The sequence below is a fragment of the Bos javanicus genome, chromosome 24, assembly GCF_032452875.1.
Source record: "Bos javanicus breed banteng chromosome 24, ARS-OSU_banteng_1.0, whole genome shotgun sequence".
NCBI lineage: Eukaryota > Metazoa > Chordata > Mammalia > Artiodactyla > Bovidae > Bos > Bos javanicus.
Window position 1 is genome coordinate 7,910,541 of NC_083891.1, and position 19,470 is coordinate 7,930,010.

General features: G+C 40.3%; 1 protein-coding gene across 1 annotated transcript in view; it reads right to left on the bottom strand.

The window, feature by feature from the left end:
• DOK6 (docking protein 6) overlaps positions 1 to 19,470 on the bottom strand; it is a 410,764-nt gene that overhangs the window by 389,747 nt on the left and 1,547 nt on the right. The gene's annotated exons all lie outside the window — the stretch shown is intronic.

Below are 19,470 nucleotides of genomic sequence, written 5' to 3' on the forward strand. Positions count from 1 at the left end.
TACTGAGATTTCCTCAAGCAGAGGTTGTGGAGAATTGTTTCAGGGACCAAAAGAATGTAATCATTGCTAGAAGAGGGGGATCCATCAATTTCATCTAAGTCATAAAGTGACATGTCAGAAAAGTGAAAATCAAGGAAATGGAAGAAGACCTATTTCAGAATTATGCTTTTGCATATAGGACTATTTTTTATGATGGTTTTCATGTTTAATAATAAACAGTGTGAAAGTTGCTCAGTCGTGTCTGACTCTTTGCGGACCCGAAGGACTATACAGTCCATGGAATATTACAGTCCAGTATTCTCCAGGCCAGAATACTGGAGTAGGTAGCCATTCCCTTCTTCTGGGGATCTTCCCAACCCAGGGATTGAACCCAAGTCTCCTGCATTGCGGGCAGATTCTTTACCAGCTGAACTACCAGGGAAGCCCTTAACAATAAAGACAAGGGTGAAAATTTCACAATTCTCAAACACATTTAAAGTGATGCACACACCAAATTTTCAAGGCTGGAAGATTACATGCAGCTCAAGGAAAGTGGTAACAAGATCTGAGGACCCACTGGAGACATTACCTTTGAGATTAGGAATTCAGACTCAGTGGAGACAAAGTATTAGAACAGAGACATTGAATGGCTCTCCTCTACATTGGGAGGAAATCTACACAAAATAGGAGTTTCATAATTTGTACAGGTCATAAAGAAAAAGTATCACTCGTTCAGCCGTGTTCTGACTCTTTGCTACCCCCGTGGACTGCAGCCTGCCAGTTCCACCTGTCCAAGGTGTTTCCCAGGCAAGCATATGGGGTGGGTTGCCTTTTCCTCCCCCAGGGAATCTTTCCGTGTCTTTGGCACTGGCAGGTGGATTCTCTACCCCTGAGCCACCAGGGAAGCCCAAAGAAAAAACACATACTATGTTCTAATCAAGGATGCCACATCGGAGGGGAGCCTCTACTAGGGTGAGAATGAAAGGCACTGTCATCAAAATGTGTGCAGTGGTTAGCACTGGTATTCTGAGAAGAAACTAGAAATGACTGTAAAAGAATGACACTTTTGGACACATGGCGTTTTATCTTACCTCGCTTAAAATCTTCCTGTAGAGAATAAAGATGGTATCTAATCTTCCCGGTGAAGAATGTCTCTGCTCTGTGGGGTTCTGAGATGAGTAAGACCCAATGTTATTTTAATGGGGGACCATACAGAAAAGCATGTTTCAAAATGTAAAATGCTGTAAAAATACAAGTTGTTGGTATGATTTTTAATGGAAAATTCCTCTTGCTCAAAAAGTTATCACAAGGTTCTAACTCATATAACTATTTGAAATTTCACAACCAATATTAAAAATCAATATACACACAAAGCATATTCAAAATAGCAACTGAAACAAATAATACAACACAATATAAGAAATACATGTGATGTTGTAGAGCTGCATTTTTTTTTTTAATTTTGGTAGCCTTTAAACAAAACTTATTCTTTCCAAAAAACAAATGCACTTTGTGGGGGTTTGTTGTTACATCGTGTGTTTTTGGAGAAGCTAAATTTTAGTGCTTTCTCAAAGAATTTTCAGAAAGGGCCTTTAGATGAAGTTAAAAAATATTACAGAAAAATGAAGCACAGGGTAACATCTTTTAGGTAAGATTAAGGCATATGCTAGCTGATATATTGCTTACTACAGCCTTTGTATTGCAATTTAATTGATATTCCTAAGGCTAATTACGAACAGGAAAATTACAAAGTGCCTTCAAGACAGCAATGCCAATACTACTTTTGTGTCAATCAAAACCCTGGTAGTGCAGTTCTGAATAAATTTATCTAAAAATTTAACAAAGATGTATTGACGGCCTGTCTTTGTGCCAGGCCAGGCCAGCCTGATATTGGGTCTTACTCATCTCAGAACCCCGCAGAGCAGAGACCACTACCAGACTTGCAGATTGTTCAGTCGCTAAGTCGTGTCTGGCTCTTTGTGACCCCATACTTCCTCCTTTAGCATGCTAGTCCCCTGTGATGAAAAGGACATCTTTTTTTTTTTTTTTTTTTTTTGGTGTTAGCTCTAGAAGGTCTTGGAGGTCTTCATAGAACTGTTGAACTTCATCTTCTTCAGCATTAGTGGCTGTGGCAGACTGGGATTACTGTGATGTTGAATGGTTTGCCTTAGAAACGAACAGAGATCATTATGTCATTTTTGAGATTGCATTTCAGACTCTTCTATTGACTGTGAGGGCCGCTCTACTTCTTCTAAGGGATTCTTGCCCACAGTAGTAGATATAATGGTCCCCTGACTTGCAGGCATTGATGTAAATTTTTCTTTTCCTTCTTTTTACTGCTTCATCTTCATATATTTCATATTAATATATCCTTAGTTAATGTATATTTAAAAATAATCTTGATCTTTTTAATTGAAAAAATGTACCAAATAGGTTATAGATTCTAATTACATAGAAAAGTGATTATTTAGTACAGCTGTACATAGTACAGCTACTATGGAGAACAGTGTGGAGATTCCTTAAAAAACTGGAAATAGAACTGCCTTATGATCCAACAATCCCACTGCTGGGCATACACACTGAGGAAACCAGAAGGGAAAGAGACACGTGTACCCCAATGTTCATCGCAGCACTGTTTATAATAGCCAGGACATGGAAGCAACCTAGATGTCCATCAGCAGATGAATGGATAAGAAAGCTGTGGTACATATACACAATGGAGTATTACTCGCCATTAAAAAGAATACATTTGAATCAGTTCTAATGAGATGGATGAAACTGGAACCTATTATACAGAGTGAAGTAAGCCAGAAAGAAAAACACCAATACAGTATACTAACACATATATATGGAATTTAGAAAGATGGTAACAATAACCCTGTGTACGAGACAGCAAAAGAGACACTGATGTATAGATCAGTCTTATGGACTCTGTGGGAGAGGGAGAGGGTGGGGAGAATTGGGAAAATAGCAGTGAAACATGTATAATATCATGTATGAAACGAGTCGCCAGTCCAGGTTCGATGCACGATACTGGATGCTTGGGGCTGGTGCACTGGGACGACCCAGAGGGAGGGGAGGGGAGGGAGGAGGGTGGAGGGTTCAGGATGGGGAATGCAGGTATACCTGTGGAGGATTCATTTCGATATTTGGCAAAACTAATACAATATTGTAAAGTTTAAAAATAAAATAAAATTAAAAAGAAAAAAACAACATTATTGAATGCCAAGCACTGGGTGAGGTGGTGGTAAAAATAAATAAATAAATAAATAAATAAAATAAATAAATAAATAAAAATAATCTTGATCTTTTTAATTGAAAAAATGTACCAAATAGGTTATAGATTCTAATTACATAGAAAAGTGATTATTTCCTTCACCACTGATTCTGAATCCGGTATGCTTCAGGTGTCATACTATTTTTCGAAAGTAATCTTACGGTTCCCCCGTCACATCTTATCCAGCTACTGAAATTAACCTGTCATCAGACAGCATAATAACTGAAACTGTTCCTAGATGCTTCATTTCGGACTTCATTTACTTTGTATTCTGGGCAGTTTTATTATCATTTAAAAAGGAGCTGCAATGAGGTATTATCTTGGGAATCAAAATAGCTAATGGCACTTTTTGGACGGGAATGTAGCCAAGTGGTCTCTTACTGGAGATATAAAAAGAAATTCCATTGAAATTGTTGCTGACCTTTATCTTCCTTTAAGTAATGGCATTTTTCTAAAATTTGGACAAGGTGGCTCACTTCGAGTTCAGAAGCAAAGGCAGAGAAGTTTTCATTGCTCTTTGCTTCCACAGTCAATGGAGTATTCAAGCCACTTGCCTCCTAGTAATTAAGGTGTCCAAGGCAATGGCACCCCATTCCAGTACTCTTGCCTGGAAAATCCCATGGACAGAGGAGCCTGGAAGGCTGCAGTCCATGGGGTCGCTAGGAGTCGGACACGACTGAGCGACTTCACTTTGACTTTTCACTGTCATGCATTGGAGAAGGAAATGGCAACCCACTCCAGTGTTCTTGCCTGGAGAATCCCAGGGACTGGGGAGCCTGGTGGGCTGCTGTCTATGGGGTCGCACAAAGTCGGGCACGATGAAGCGACTTAGCAGCAGTAGCAGCAGCAGTGGGCAAACCTAGCTCATATAAACCTCCTTCACAGAGAATAGTCACTTGCAACTGCAAAATAATCAACATTTGTATTTTTCACAAATCAAAGAGAAAGGAAGTCTATTTCAAACTAAATAAGCTTCTGCACAGCAAAAGAAACCGTCAACAAAATAAAAAGGCAACCTATGAAATAAGAGAAAATATTTGTCAATCATTTATCTGATAAGGGGTTAATATCCAAAATAAAACCTTAACAACACTATTACAAATGGGCAGAGGACTTAAATAGACATTTCCCAAGAAGACAGATGGATGTTATACAAATGAAATCACATAGCATATAACCTTTGGGGATTTTTTTTTCTCACTCAATATAATTCTCTCAAGATTCATCTTTAGGGGTAACAAGAGTTTAATCTTTTTTATTGCTGAATAGTATTACACGATAAAGCACGCTGGCTATGACAGACCGCAGAGAAGCACAGCCGAGAGGAGCTACCCCTCGCCCAAAGTCAGAGGCGGCGACCGAGACTGCCAGGCTGTGTCGGCACAAGAGCAACCCCAAGTCCAAGGTCAGAGGCAGTGGCCAAGACGAGCTACCCCACGCCCGAGGTCAGGGGTGGCGGCCCAGAGGAGCTACCACACTTCCAAGGAGTAGCGGCTGCGCTGGCGCAGGAGGGCTGAGAGGAGCTACTCCACGTTCAAGGTCAGGAGGGGTGGCTGAGAGGAGATACCTCTCGTCCAAGGTAAGAGAAACCCAAATAAGACGGTAGGTGTTGCGAGAGGGCATCAGAGGGCAGACACACTGAAACCATAATCACAGAAAACTAGCCAATCTGATCATATGGACCACAGCCTTGTCTAACTCAATGAAACTAAGCCATGCCCTGTGGGGCCACCCAAGATGGGTGGGTCATGGTGGAGAGGTCTGACACAATGTGGTCCACTGGAGAAGGGAGTGGCAAACCACTTCAGTATTCTTGCCTTGAGAACCTCATGAACAGTATGAAAAGGCAAAATGATAGGATACTGAAAGGGGAACTCCCCAGGTTGGTAGGTGCCTGATATGCTACTGGAGATCAGTGGAGAAATAACTCCAGAAAGAATGAAGGGATGGAGCCAAAGCAAAAAGAATACCCAGCTGTGGATGTGACTGGTGATAGAAGCAAGGTCCAATTGCATAGGAACCTGAAATGTCAGGTCCATGAATCAAGGCAAATTGCAAGTGGTCAAACAGGATATGGCAAGAGTGAACGCTGACATTCTAGGAATCAGCAAACTAAAATGGACTGGAATGGGTGAATTTAACTCAGATGACCATTATATCTACTACTGTGGGCAGGAATCCCTTAGAAGAAATGGAGTAGCCATCATGGTCAACAAGAGAGTCTCAAATGCAGTACTTGGATGCAATCTCAAAAACGACAGAATGATCTCTGCTCATTTCCAAGAAAAACCATTCAATATCATGGTAATCCAAGCCTATGCCCCAATCAAAACACTGAAGAAGTTGAAGTCGAATGGTTCTATAAGACCTTTTAGAACTAACACCCCAAAAAGATGTCCTTTTCATTATACGGGACTGGAAAGCAAAAGTAGGAAGTCAAGAAAAACCTGGAGTAACAGGCAAATTTGGCCTTGGAATACAGAATGAAGCAGGGCAAAGGCCAACAGAGTTTTGCCAAGAGAATGCACTGGTCAGAGCAAACACCCTCTTCCAACAACACAAGAGAAGACTCTACACATGCACATCACCAGATGATCAACATCAAAATCAGACTGATTATATTCTTTGCAGCTAAAGATGGAGAAACTCTATACAGTCAGCAAAAACAAGACCAGGAGCTGACTGTGGCTCAGATCATGAACTCCTTATTGCCAAATGCAGACTTGAATTGAAGAAAGTGGGGAAAACCACAAGACCATTCAGGTATGACCTAAATCAAGTCCCTTATGATTATACAGTGGAAGTGAGAAATAGATTTAAGGGACTAGATCTGATGGACAGAGTGCCTGATGAACTATGGACGGAGGTTCCTCAGCGATCAATGCAAAGAAATAGAGGAAAACAACAGAATGGGAAAGACTAGAGATCTCTTCAAGAAAATTAGAGGTACCAAGGGAACATTTCATACAAAGATAGGCTCGATAAAGGACAGAAATTGTATGGACCTAACAGAAGCAGAAGATATTAAGAAGAGGTGGCAAGAATACACAAAAGAACTGTACAGAAAAGAGCTTCACAACCAATACAATCATGATGGTGTGATCACTCACCTAGAGCCAGATATCCTGGAATGTGAAGTCAAGTGGGACTTAGAAAGCATCACTATGAACAATGCTAGTGGAGGTGATGGAATTCCAGTGGAGCTATTTCAAATCCTGAAAGATGATTCTGTGAAAGTGCTGCACTCAATATGCCAGCAAATTTGGAAAACTCAGCAGTGACCACAGGACTGCAAAAGGTCAGTTTTCATTCCAATCCCAAAGAAAGGCAATGCCAAAGAATACTCAAACTACCGCAAAATTGCATTCATCTGACATGCTAGTAAATGAATGCTCAAAATTCTCCAAGCTGCACTCAATATGCCAGCAAATTTGGAAAACTCAGCAGTGGCCACAGGACTGGAAAAGGTCAGTTTTCATTTCAACCCCAAAGAAAGGCAATGCCAAAGAATGCTCAAACTACCACACAATTGCACTCATCTCACACACTAGTAAAGTAATGCTCAAAATTCTCCAAGCCAGACTTCAGCAGTATGTGAACCGTGAACTTCCAGATGTTCAAGCTGGTTTTAGAGAAGGCAGAGGAACCAGAGATCAAATTGCCAACATCCGCTGGATCATGGAAAAAGCAAGAGAGTTCCAGAAAAACATCTATTTCTGCCATATTGACTATGCCAAAGCCTTTGACTGTGTGGATCACAATAAACTGTGGAGAATTCTGAAAGAGATGGGAATGCCAGACCGCCTGACCTGCCTCTTGATAAACCTGTATGCAGGTCAGGAAGCAACAGTTAGAACGGTACATGGAACAACAGACTGGTTCCAAATCGGGAAAAGAGAACGTTAAGGCTGTAGATTGTCACCCTGCTTATTTAACTTATATGCAGAGTACATAATGAGAAACGCTGGGCTGGAAGAAGCACAAGCTGGAATCAAGATTGCTGGGAGAAATATCAATCACCTCAGATATGCAGATGACACCACCCTTATGGCAGAAAGTGAAGAGGAACTAAAAAGCCTCTTGATGAAAGTGAAAGTGGAGAGTGAAAAAGTTGGCTTAAAGCTCAACATGCAGAAAATGAAGATCATGGCATCTGGTCCCATCACTGCATGGAAAATAGATGGGGAAAAGGTGGAAACAGTGTCCGACTTTAATTTTGGGGGCCCCAAAATCACTGCAGATGGTGATTGCAGCCATGAAATTAAAAGATGCTTACTCCTTGGAAGGAAAGTTGTGACCAACCTAGATAGCATATTCAAAAGCAGAGATATTACTTTGCCAACAAAGGTCCATCTAGTCAAGGCTATGGTTTTTCCAGTGGTCATGTATGGATGTGAGAGTTGGACTGTGAAGAAAGCTGAGTGCTGAAGAATTGATGCTTTTGAACTGTGGTGTTGGAGAAGACTCTTGAGAGTCCCTTGGACTGCAAGGAGATCCGACAAGTCCATCCTAAAGGAGACCAGTCCTGGGTGTTCATTGGAAGGACTGATGCTGAAGCTGAAACTCCAATACTTTGGCCACTTCATGAGAAGAGCTGACTCATTGGAAAAGACCCTGATGCTGGGAGGGATTAGGGGCAGGAGGTAAAGGGGACGACAGAGGATGAGATGGCTGGATGGCACCACCGACTCGATGGACATGAGTCTGAGTGAACTCCAGGAGTTGTTGATGGACAGGGAGGCCTGTCGTGCTGCGATTCATGGGGTCGCAAAGAGTCGGACATGACTTAGCGACTGAACTGAACCTAACTGAGTATTACATGATGAGGATGTCCTACAGTTTAACCATTTATCCAATGATGGGTATCTGGCTTGTTTTCAGTTCGGGGATATTTAAAATAAAGCTGCTATGAACATTTGTATGGTTTGCATGTGAACAAAAGTCTTCATTTCCCCAGGATAGATTACTGATGGTACTGCTGATGGCTGCGTGGCCACTGCATAGTTTAAGAAACTGCCACATTGTTTTCAAGAGTGTCTGAACCAATCAACCTCCCCAACAGCAGTGTATGAGTTATTCAGGTTTTCTGTCTCCTGCCAGTATGAGGTGTTGTCACTGTTTTTCATTTTAGCCTTTCCAATAGGTATTTACTGATAACTCATGATGCTTTCACTTTTCACTTTCATGCATTGGAGAAGGAAAATGCAACCCACTCCAGTGTTATTGCCTGGAGAGTCTCAGGGATGGCAGAGCCTGGTGGGCTGCTGTCTGTAGGGTTGCACAGAGTTGGACATGACTGAAGCGACTTAGCAGTAGCAGCAGTAGCATGATGTTTTTAATTTGCATCTCACTAATGGCTAATAATGTTGACATCTGTTCATGTGTTTATCAACTTTTGTGAAGTATCAGTTCATGTTTTTTGCCCATTTCCTAACTGAATTGTTGTTTTTAAAATTTAGCTTAGAGTTTTAAGAGTTTTTTATTCACGTTTTCTGTTAGAGACATGCAGTTTGTAAATAATTCCTCCCCTCATAGCTTTTTAAAATTCTCTTAACAGGCTCTTTCATAAAGCAAAAGTTTTCATTGTGATGAAGTTAATTTATCAAGTTTTCCTTTTAAGGGTCACACTTTTGTGTCAAGTCTAAGAACTCTTTGCCTAGTCCTAGTTCCCAAAGATTTTATGTTTTGTTACAAATTTCATACTTTTACTTTTCACACTTAAATCACTAATCTACTTTGAGCTATAATGTGTGAGGTTTATGTTGAGATTCATTTATTTTGCCTATGGATGTCCAATTTTTCCCAGCACATTTGTTTGAAAGATATCCTTTCTTCATCAAATTTGTATCTTTGTCAAAAATTTGTTGGGTATATTAGAAAATCTTTTTCTTCATTATATGGTCTAAATGTATGCTTCCGTTGAAGCTCCTAAACTTCTCTATGGATGAGCAGAGTAATTCACTAAATATGCTCTAAATGTCCTCGCTAGGAGTGACTACAGCAGAAAATGAATTCTAGCATCTACATGTTGCTAAGGACAATTACTTAATCATCAATGCTCTAAAAATTAGTTACTTTAGAATATATTTAGCATATATTGGATTTAGTATATTTTAAAATTTAATTGCATCACTTCCAATAATGCTGTCTTATTTGTTGGGTGTCTTAGTTGCTACTTGTGATCAAAGCTGACACTGGCTGATTCAGATGGGAAAATATTTATTTAATATTTTATTACCTCAAATCAGGAAGAGCAGGCTAGAGAACCAGGTAAAAACCACTGTATTCACAGTTGAATAGAAAATAGTGAGCTGGAAGGACTGTCGGTAGTAAACCTCTATTTTGAATCTCTGAGACACAAAACTACGGCAAAAGAAGGAAAAAACCAAAAGGCACGGGACATGTGGAACAAACGATTTAACATGCGAGGAGAAAGAACAGACAGAATTACTGTGTGAAAAAGTAATGGTAGATCATCTTTCAGAGCTGCAGGAAGACATCAAGCCATGGAATAAGCAGCACCATACACCCGCAAATAATGAACAGAATAAACATTGCACCTCCACATTTCATAGCAAACCCTCTGAAAACCAGGAAAAGAGGAAGTTACAAAGGGCCAGAAGAAAAAAGACCAATCCTTTTCAAAAGGTAACAGGATGCCTGACAACCCACTTCTCAATGCAAACAATAATAGGTTGAAGAACGGGTTCTTCTCCGTGCTGAGGAGAAAAAAACAAATACGTCAGTGATTCTCAGTCAGAGCTAGCCACTAGAATTATCAGCGTCTTTCCAAGACACTAAAACTCACTCCATTTGGTCTCCTTGCCAAAAGTCCTACTTGACTGCAATCCTTTCTATACACCCAAGATTTGTGGATGTTGCTAATTTGAGAATGAACATTTAACCTTTCCTCTAAACACATTAGTGACTTTCCAGACTCTCAGCGTAGTGCAAGCCCCTTTAGTCTGGTCCTTTACTTCAATGTTCCATACCCATCCTGGGGACGCCAATATACAGTCCCTCCCAAGTACTGAGAACCATTTTTTTGGTTAAGGGCTAAGTAATGTACAGATTTCGGCAAAGTATCAGGGTGCAACAGTATGTGTGTTAAGTAGCCTTTGGAGTTGTAAACAGTTGCTATGTTCTAAATGTACAGAAGAGTACATTTCATACTTATTCATAAGTTTGGTACCTTAAAGTTATACATCATGATTTGTAACTGGATGTACTTTTATTTGAGGCTCCCCTGAAAGGTCCGTCTAGTCAAAGCTATGGTTTTTCCAGTAGTCATGTATGGATGTGAGAGTTGGACTATAAAGAAAACTGAGTGCTGAAGAATTGTAGTGTTGAAGAAGACTCTTGAGAGTTTCTTAGACAGAAGGAGATCCAACCAGTTCATCCTACAGGAAATCAGTCCTGAATATTCATTGGAAGGACTGATGCTGAAGCTGAAACTCCAATACTTTGGCCACCTGATGCAAAGAACCGACTCATTGGAAAAGACGCTGATGCTGGGAAAGATTGAGGGCAGGAGGAGAAGGGGACGACAGAGGATGAGATGGTTGGATGGCATCACTGACTCAATGGACATGAGTTTGGGTAAGCTCTGGGAATGGGTGATGGACAGGGAAGCCTGGTGTGCTGCAGTCCATGTGGTTGCAGAGTCAGACACGACTGAGCGACTGAACTGAACTGAACTGATGGTTCAGATGGTAAAGAATCTGTCTGCAATGCAGGAGACCTGGATTAAATCCCTGGATCAGGAAGGTCCCCTGGAGAAGGGAATGGCTATCCACTCCAGTATTCTTGCCTGGAGAATCCCATGGACAGAGGAGCTATAGTCCATGGGGTCACAAAGAGTTGGACACGACTGAGCGACTAACACTTTTGGGGACTTCCCCGGTGGTTCAGACAGTTACAAAGCTAATACTTAAAAAATTCCAAAGTGTAACAAAGTCAATAAAAGCATCAGTAAAATGACATGGGTCCTTTCTACAGAACAGTCCCTAGGGTCTTTAAAGCACTCAGAGAGATATAATTCCTTTTTCCTAGTAAGTTAAATGAAAGGCATAACTTTTTAGGCAAGTTCAAATATGTCAAAAGTATTTTTTCATTTTTTTTCTTGAATAACATGTGAAAAGTTTTACTAGACTTATATAGACAGAGATATAGAATTTTCTCTTACTGACCGTCACCCTTTAAAAGTTGTAATTTTTTAAAAGACAAACTAAAATTCAATGTTAAATACCAAACATTTTCCCAAATAAAAGTATAATGTGAAGATGTAACAATTTATATAATAAATATAAGACATTTTATGAACATTTTATTCTCCTGGAGTAGGGCTAGGTGCCTTTACATAGTTAGGGAAGATAACAATTCATCACTAACTAACAAAGGCTAACAACTCGTTTGGAAATATATACATATTCTACTTAATATACAACATAAATTATATGTATGCATGTATTTAAGTATGTGTACATATGTACATTCATAGACATATACACATGCATATTTTAAAGGTTAGTGAATGGTAAAAAAATGTATTTCATATTTACAAAAAAATCAAGAGAAAAATAACTATACATGTTTACACATGTAATACATCATATATTTAAACATTTAAAAATATAACTGAGAATGGCATATAGCCAATTTTAAAAATTAGGAAACTAAGAAAAGGAACATCATTTAAGTATGCATAGTTCAATTCCTGCCACTTAAAAGCTGCTGCTGCTGCTGCTACGTCGCTTCAGTTGTGTCCGACTCTGTGCGACCCCATAGTCAGCTGCCCACCAGGCTCCGCCATCCCTGGGATTCTCCAGGCAAGAACATGGAGTGGGTTGCCATTTCCTTCTCCAATGCATGAAAGTGAAAGGTGAAAGTGAAGTCGCTCAGTCGTGTCCGATTCTTAGCGACCCCATGGACTGCAGCCTACCAGGCTCCTCTGTCCATGGGATTTTCCAGGCAAGAGTACTGGAGTGGGGTGCCATTGCCTTCTCTGCACTTAAAAGCAGCTGGCTACAAAAATAAACAAATAACTGACCCCAGCCTCTTAGATAGCGTTCACAGTATATTTCAGTGCTGTCTGATGTTAAAGACATTGGGCAGGTTCTTGCTGAATAACTGTGTCACCCGTTGATTTGCCAGATCCCAGTAAATGTGCATTATTTTTTAGTTGTGTTTTTCTTTAAATAAAGTCACTTTCCATTGGGTTAGTTCAAACATAAGCTTTTATATAGCAACCTTAAATAAAAGACCATTTTTCATAAATAAAGGTAATGATAAAATAAACAGATTTAATTATTTTTAAAGCATTTTAAACTCTACCGGAACAGTGTCAGTTTTTGAAATTTGTTTTCTTTTCTTAAAAGGAGAGATTATCTGGGTTTTAGATGGTACAATGGAAATAAAATCATGGCCATTCAAAGTGGACTAAAGAAATATCAGTATAGAAACTCCTTATTGTGGCAAAGATTCTCTTACTACACAGCAGTTTTTCTAGCTTTACTGAGATATAATTGACATATAATATTGTATAAGTTTAAGGTGTACATCATAATGATTTCATATGCATATACAGTGATCTGATCAATGCAATAAGTTTGTGTGCTCAGTCACTCGTCATGTCCTACTCGGGGCGACCCCGTGGACTATAGTCTGCCAGGCTTCTCTGATCATGGAAATTTTCCAGGCAAAAATACTGGAGTGGGTTGCCATTTCCTTCTCTAATTCACATGGCTTATTATGATCCACCTGGAACAACACATTAGAATAAAAATACTTCAAGACAATGGAAATTATTTCAAATACATAGACTTCAGATTAAACTTTTTTTTTTTTTACATTATTTTATACTCATCCACGATGTCAACATTTATGGAGCACCTCTGAAATACTCTTAAGGAAACTGGGAATGTAAAACTTATAGAGATAGTGATCACTGTTTGGTTACCCTAGGTACAATTTATTTTGGTCATCTGGAAGATCTCCCTGAGTGCTGAGCATAATCTTTGTTATCTGAGGGAACGTCATCTTCTAAAGTTCAGCTTGCCAGCAGTCATGTATAAACCTATCCAGACAAAAGCTGAGATGTGAACTCTCATATCTCACCCCTGATTTAATGACTTCCCCCAGGTATTGCATGGGCATAATCATTTCATATCAAAATCCAGCAAAATGTTTTGGTTTGGTTTTTACAGTTAGGCTTACTTTTATTTTCTGTGCTTTCTGGCTTAAAGGTTTGAAAATGCAAAAAAAACCAAACAAACAAACAAAAAAAAAAACCCAAAAACTTAGTCATGCCCATATGCATAGGTAGGAATGTTTTTTTAAAAAGGAAAAAAAAAATCTCACTAATGCAGATAACAGAGTTTCTTAGGATAGCTAAAATGTCATATACACAAACATACGGCTGCAAAGCAATTAATATAGAGAAACTGAATAGATGGTATACAAGACCATTTTCTACTATAAAATTCTAAGAACAAGTGAGACTTGTAGACAGATAGAGAAATAAGTGGCATGTACACCTAACATTAAACATATACATAACATAAAAACCTGAATATAGCACAGAGAGCTCAGCTCTGTGTTCTGTGATGACCTAGATGGGTAGAACTGGGGGGAAGAGAGGTCCAAGAGGGAGGAGATATATGTATACATATAGCTGACTCACTTCATTGTATAGCAAACAATAACACAACAATGTAAAGCAATTAAACTCCAACAAAAAATGTAGAGCTAAAATAATTGGAATTTTATACATTCTAAATCCATATTTAATAAGAATGAGATAAATAATAAATCATCATGTATATAACAGATCCACTTCAGAAAGCAAAATGCCTAGCATACACAATACTCACAAATGAGTAAGGATTTAAAGGTATACCCAATACAACTTCCACATCTTAAATCCTTAGATTGAGAACTCATACCTGTGGTAATGATCCAGAAAGTTCTTTCAAACTTTTGAATGGTCAAAATTATTTTGCCTGTATCTTATGTTAAATATATTTATTATATCAAAACTAAGATCATGGCATCTGGTCCCATCACTTGATGGGAAATAGATGGGGAAATAATGGACACAGTGTCAGACTTTATTTTTTGGGGCTCCAAAATCACTGCAGATGGTGACTGCAGCCATGAAATTAAAAGACGTTTACTCCTTGGAAGGAAAGTTATGACCAACCTAGATAGCATATTGAAAAGCAGAGATATTACTTTGCCAACAAAGGTGCATCTAGTCAAGGCTATGGTTTTTCCAGTGGTCATGTATGGATGTGAGAGTTGGACTGTGAAGAAAGCTGAGCACAGAAGATTTGATGCTTTTGAACAGTGGTGTTGGAGAAGACTCTTGAGAGTCCCTTGGACTGCAAGAAGATCCAACAAGTCCATTCTAAAGGAGATCAGTCCTGGGTGTTCATTGGAAGGACTGATGCTGAAGCTGAAACTCCAATACTTTGGCCACCTCATGTGAAGAGTTGACTCATTGGAAAAGACCCTGATGCTGGGAGGGATTGGGGGCAGGAGGAGAAGGGGATGGCAGAGGATTAGATGGCTGGATGGCATCACCGACTCGATGGACATGAGTTTGGGTGAACTCCAGGAGTTGGTGATGGACAGGAAGGCCTGGCATGCTGTGATTCATGGGGTTGCAAAGAGTCGGACACGACTGAGCGACTGAACTGAACTGAACTGAATTCTTGGCAAACTACTAATGCATTTCATACACAACATAATCTCTTTTCACAAAATACTTTCTAGAGATTTGGGAGTCCAGAAAAAATTTTAAATGCTCTGCTGCTGCTAAGTTGCTTCAGTCATGTCTGACTCTGTGCGACCCCATAGACGGCAGCCCACCAGGCTCCCCCATCCCTGGGATTCTTCAGGCAAGAACACTGGAGTGGGTTGCCATTTCCTTCTCCAATGCATGAAAGTGAAAAGTGAAAGTGAAGTCACTCAGCATTGTTCGACTCTTAGTGACCCCATGGACTGCAGCCCACCAGGCTCCTCCATCCACGATATTTTCCAGGCAAGAGTACTGGAGTGGGTTGCCATTGCCTCCTCCTTTAAATGCTCTAGGGACCAAAAATATGCAAATGCACACACAAAGGTTGCCATTTGTATTAATGAGGGAGATTTATAAAGGGATAAATTTTCAGAAAACGTGTCTCATGAAAACCTACTCTCTTCCATCATCAGGTAAAAGCTGTTTGTAAAACAACAGGAAAACTCAGAAGAGTTTGCAAGAAGCAGACAAGTAATCATCAGACTAGGAATGGGGGTGTCTTGAGGTTTTAATCCAGGAGGGAAAGAGGGCAAGGGACACACGAATCCATGATCGGTTGTTAGAACAAATGGAGACCCTGCAGAAGAGAAAACCCTCAACAGATGATGAGCTCATCAAGCTGCTGCTCATCAGAGACTCCAGAAGTGCGCTCTACTTTCACCTGCTTCCTCTACAGCTGGGTGGGGACACAGTGATTACCCTAAGTCCCCTACATATGAACCTTCAAGTTGCAAACTTTCAAAGATGCCCATGTGCCCCTGTGTGCCAGCTGTTGTACTGTACTACTCTACTTTTCAAGGTACTGTACTGTAAGGTTAAAAATGTTTTCTCTTTTGTGTGTTCTTTATGTATTATTTGTGTGAAAAGTATTATAAATCTATCACCATACAGTAGCATATAGCTGATTATATTAGTTGGGTACCGAGGCTAACTCTGTTGGACTTAGGAACAAATTGGACTTACCAGCACTGTCAGAATGGACCTCATTCTTACATAGGGGGCTTGCTGTATTCCTGACCTACTACACCATGAGTAGTGGTGATGTAGAAGATGCTGTCAGAGAAGGCAATGGCACCCCACTCCAGTACTCTTGCCTGGAAAATCCCATGGACGGAGGAGCCTGGTGGGCTGCAGTCCATGGGGTCGCCAGAGTCGGACATGACTGAGCGACTTCACTTTCACTTTTCACTTTCATGCACTGGAGAAGGAAATGGCAACCCACTCCAGTGTTCTTGGCTGGAGAGTCCCAGGGACGGGAAGCCTGGTGGGCTGCCGTCTATGGGGTCGCACAGAATCGGACACGACTGAAGTGACTTAGCAGCAGCAGCAGCAGCAGCAGCAGAAGATGCTGTGCTGTGCTAAGTCACTTCAGTCGTGTTCAACTCTCTGCAACCCTATGAACTGTAGCCCACCATGCTCCTCTATCCACGGGATTCTCCAGGCAAGAATACCGGAATGAGTTGGCATGCCCTCCTCAAGGGAATCTTCCCCACCCAGGGATCAAACCCGCGTCACTCTACGTCTCCTGCATTGGCAGGTGGGTTCTTCAGCACTAGCGCCGCCTGGGAAGCCCCACTTACGGGTAATAATAACCTTGACTTAATACAACCTGACTCTGGAATATTCATACACACACACCCAGTGTACACAAGCTGACAAACAGTAGATGCTGCGTAATTATTTAACCATTTGTTGAATGTGTAATACCACCCTATCCTGAGACGCCCCTTCAATACCCACACATACCAAGCCAACCTCTCACCTGACTACTAAGAACTAGAAAAAAGCTGCATAAAATACTATCTGTGAACACCTGCCTGTGAATACGCACGTTGAAGTATTTGAATAAAATTCCTTGAGAACAACGACATGAGAGCCTAGAGACAGTCAAGTTTCAGAATCACGGTAGCCTATTTGCAGTCTGGAACTTGTGCACTGATGACAGTGATGGTAATGATGTGATGTCATTCCACTATGCTGCATTCACTGCTGCTACATTTTTAGAGTCAATAAGCTAAGTATAAAGTGACTAAGTTTCAGTGATTATGTTCTATCTGCAAACCAAGAATAGCTTGGGTATTTTGTAATATATGCCTTGTTGATTAAACTTAACCCGTTAGAGGTCAGAAGAAAAACAGATAATCAAGGCTAAGAAATAAACAATACTGACCAACATGCATCTGCTTTGTTTATTTTTATTAGAGTTTTTAAGTACTGTTTTCTTTAATAAGAAAACACTCGCCACCATGGTATCCTGTGAATTATAACATTTTTTTTATTAGAGTTTTTAAGTACTGTTTTCTTTAATAAGAAAACACTCGCCACCATGGTATCCTGTGAATTATAACATTAATCATGCAACAGATAAAATGGTGAGAAGAACTAAACTACTGTAAAGGCTTTTAAATCCTGCAAAACGAAAATATATCATAGAGAAAATATATTATTTCATATGTATTACAAGGAAAAATAATACAGAATTTAAAGAAATGATTCTTTATGAGTCATGTCATTGTATTTTTAATAATTGAACACCTTTAAAGATACAATGATTTAACAAGCATATTTTTAAAGGGCAAAAGTAAAATTCAGGAAAATGATTCTATTTTTTTCCTCAAAATTATTTTCCTAAATGGAAGAAAAACTGATTGAGTGAAGACAAATTTCAAAGCAAGCAAAAAAAGTGTTTAACATTTACCACTTCCTCCAACTATTTGGCTGAAGAACTATCCACAACAGGTAGCACTAGTTTCTGTTAAAAGACACATGGCAGGGGCCCTTTCAAACACTGACCTGGAAGCACCTCTGGAACAGTTGCCCCACAGGGTAGAGGGCAGAAGTGCTTTTCTGCCCTCATTCAGCGTAACGATAAGCACTAACTTGTGAGGAGTAAAGGGCATATTAAACATTTTATCTCAAAATACATTTTCATGTCATCCTTTTTATCTCTGATATGATTGGACTCATACCTAGCCCTTCTCCCTCCCCTTAGAATACTATAAAACTTGTTTCCTGAAAGCATGCCTTCTACCCATAGTAAATCAAATATCTGTGCATATTTAATTAGATTTCTATTTTGAAACTTAACCCATAAAAGAACTATTATGTATCTGCTGAGTTAAAAATATTTTGCTTACAAGAGTTCATAGTTCTGAGTCCATAAAATTAGGAATATATATTATTAACTATGAAAACGAATGCTTAGATAATTCCTATATCTCTGATTTTGGGGTATGATTATACGTTTTCATTTTTAAGGTGCACAATTAACTATCTTAATGGACCCATTTAAAACTTACTAAGCTTTACAGTATCACATGTGTGAAGTTGTGTCATTTGAACTCCCTCTTTTGAATATTGCCATATTCTGAATAGAAAAGTTTCTAAAGTTTAAGTAAATAATATTTTCCAAAACAATCAAGGCTAATGTAGCTTAATATTTTGATTTACTATTAAAACCAAGCAAAACTGTTTCAAAACCAACCTGTGAAATTCATATTTCTCAAGCAGAAATGGAACACAAAAGGAGGTCCTCCGAACATAAACATGCTTTTACTGTTTTCTGGGTCGTTTACACAGGCATGGTTCTACACAGTGAGTGTGGAAACAGATGCTTTGGAAAGGAAATGAACATTGGCACCCATCTTTAGGGGGGAAACTGTGTCTGCTGAACCAAGAGGACATTTCAAAGGCTACAAATGTCAGTTACCCAAGAAGCCTTCAATACCCTTCTCCTGGATCCTATCTTATAATTAAGTAGCAAATTCGGTTTTAATTGTAGGAAATCCTGGAAAGGTCTGACGGGGGAGGAATCCTACAGATTCCAAGGCCAAGTGCGCAAAGAGGTGATTTCTCAGCGTTCTGCTCCTTATTCTGATTTTCACATACAGGGTAACTGTGCAACCAGATGCCCGTCTCCCCGAGGGGCTGAAATCACCCACCAGCTTATAGCCTGTGAGGTGTCAGACACAATGGAAATTTCAAGGAGAGGAGCTAGAGTGCTGAGCAGGCACCCTGTGGGAGACCAAAGGGCGTCAAAGGTCAAGTTCCTGAAACCCTTCTCGTCCGGCCCACCCCCACGCTCTAGCTCGGCTGATGGCTCTGGGGGCCACAGATGGAAGCACCGTGTCCCGGCCGCGCGCAGCTTTTCCTGGGGGTTCTTCCTTCCCTCTCCGGGAAAGAACGCGTTCCTTTACCCAGAGGAGCCCCGAAACCTGGCCGAGCCTCTCCCCCAAGGTGGGGCGCCAGGCTGGGGGTGGGGGACGGTCGTCACCCAGCTCTATGCTCCCCACTTGGACAGATCTGCTGGGGCTCGAGAAGGGGTCCCGTGTGTCCTTGGGGGTACCGTCCGCATCTCGAAAGTGAAGCCAGCAGGGGCAGCACCCACAGGCAAGTCAGCCCGGCCCCATCCTCC